We start from the raw sequence: 2,409 nt of genomic DNA on the forward strand, positions 1-2,409 counted from the left end.
TCTGTAAACAACGCCCAGGATCCTCACGTTACTATTTTATAAGAGATTGTAAATGCAAATGTGGAAATAAGAGCTTTGTAAAAATGAAACTGTACAGTGTTCAAAGTTGGTTAAGGATTAAAGAAATAAGCATGGATGTGTACCGTTACTGAGAGTTCAAATGGTCACAACCCTTTAGAGGACAATTTGGCAGAATCTATCAAAGTATCAATGACTTTCTTTTTGGCTCAATAATTCCACTTTAGGAATTTGACTTAGAGAGATACTAATAAGACTAAGAGAGATACTAATATACATATATTTTGGCCTTTGAAATTGTCTTTATTTCTGAACATTCCTTTACAACCATCCACCCCAGGATTGACTCCCACACATGCAGCTGGAGGCCAAATACCTCTCCCCGTCCCCAAGCAAGTCAGATTCATGTTTCTGATTGTAGGACACTTTGCCTTTGAGGTCCCATGAACTCCCCAACCTTTGCCCCTGCAATCCTGTACCCGGGCTGGATCCTTCCCTTTCCCCATTCACACTGAGCATGAACCTGAAAGGTGGGTGCCCCCTGCATAATGCACCCCGGTCCGAGGTTTCAGCTTCCAAAGGCCCAGAAAGAAGCCTTTTCTGGGTGCACCCAGTGATCAGGGTCACTACAGGGGCACAGCACGGGCTCCATGTCATGAAAATGCCAGCTCATAATACTTCCTATGTCTAAGATGCTTGGTGACAAGATGGATGGTCCTGGGCCGTTCTAACTCCCTCAGTACCCCAGTGAGCTCAGCCCGGATCAGGGCAAGTCTCTCCTGGTTGACAGTCCCTTGGGTCCTGTAACACTCCAGGGGGACGGGGTACAGCTCGACCTCTAAACTGCGCAGCCCGGCTGTGTGGCGCAGCAGCTTCTCCACGGTGGACACGGGGAAGTTGTTCACACAGATGGAGAACTCCCTGAGCTGGTGGCAGCGGCTCAGGGCAGGCAGGATGGCCTCGACTTGGGAGTCCGCCATCCCACATTTATCCAGACCCAGGTCCTGGAGGATGGGTGCCACTGCCTCCAGCAGAGCTCAGAGGGGCTCACTGAGACCCGCAAGGCTGAGGCCATATAGATATAGGATCTTCAGCTGCCTGAGGGGCTCACTGAGACCCGCAAGGCTGAGGCCATATAGATATAGGATCTTCAGCTGCCTGAGGTTCGGGCACTGGAACAGGTGTGTCAGGTCTGAATGCGTCAGCTGCTGGCAATATGTCAGGCAGAGTTTGTCCAAGGGAGTCTGCAGGCACCTGAGCATCTCGTCCAGAAGGCCTCAGAGGAAGGAGGGAGAATGCATGTGGAGCTCCCGGAGGTGCCGCAGCCTGAGCATCTGAGAGAGGAATTGGGAAAAGGATCGCTGCTCCTCCTGCTCCTGCCTTTCCCCCTCCTGCTCCTCTGCCTCCTGCTCCTGCTCTTCCCTCTCCAACTCCTCTTCCTCCCTCAACTCCTGCTCCTCTTCCTGTTGTTCTTCTTCCTCCCCCTCCTCCTCCTGCTCTTCATCCCCTTCCTCCTCATCGTCCTCAGCCAGCTCTCCCAGGAGAAGGAGTTTCTGCAGGTTACTCATCTGACCCAGGTATAGAGCAAATGCCCCCAGGGTGGGCAGGTCCCAGGTGCAGTGCACGTTCACCTCATGGATGCAGTCCAGCCTCACCCTATCCAGGACCCTCCTGACTCTCTGGAAGGGCACCTCAGAAATCCTCAGCGCCTTGCAGCACAGGTGTAGCGACCCTTTCCTCTGCTGGGCCCATTGGATGATGTGTATGGTAGGTAAAAGGCCAAGGAACTTTAGAGGGAAGTGTCTTAGTCTGCTCAGGTTGGTATAATAAAATTCAGAAGCTGGGACCGGTTTGGCTCAGCGGATAGAGCGTTGGCCTGCGGACTGAAGGGTCCCAGGTTCGATTCCGGTCAAGGGCATGTACCTGGGTTGCGGGCACATCCCCAGTGGGGAGTGTGCAGGAGGCGTCTGATCAATGTTTCTCTCTCATCGATGTTTCTGACTCTCTATCTCTCTCCCTTCCTCTCTGTAAAAAATCAATAAAAAATATATTAAAAAAAATTCAGAAGATTGGGTAGCTTAAACAGCAAAATTTTTTTCCTCACACACACTTTCTTCATCATGTCTCTTCCTTGGCTGGGCTGAATTCTCATATTGACTTAATGTATTCTATTTCAACCAACAGACATAAAACGGTTCTAAACATGCATGTTCACATAATCACACTTTTCTGCACACAGAATCTTGTTCAAGTCTAAGTTTTCATCTATGTCACTTGATTGAAGAATTTTAATCTACATTAATACATTTTGTTTCCTGATTATTAGCTTCCATTAGCGTGATACAAGAGGGACAAAGGAAGGGATCTAGAATCAGGGTTTGAGGCTTTGCG

At 49.6% G+C, this 2,409-nt stretch overlaps 1 pseudogene; it reads right to left on the minus strand.

The window, feature by feature from the left end:
- Positions 1–671: 671 nt before the first annotated feature.
- Positions 672–2,170, minus strand: LOC118668580 (annotated as a pseudogene).
- Between the last annotated feature and the right edge of the window lie 239 nt (positions 2,171–2,409).

The sequence above is a fragment of the Myotis myotis genome, unplaced genomic scaffold, assembly GCF_014108235.1.
Source record: "Myotis myotis isolate mMyoMyo1 unplaced genomic scaffold, mMyoMyo1.p scaffold_m19_p_13, whole genome shotgun sequence".
Taxonomy (NCBI): Eukaryota; Metazoa; Chordata; class Mammalia; order Chiroptera; family Vespertilionidae; genus Myotis; species Myotis myotis.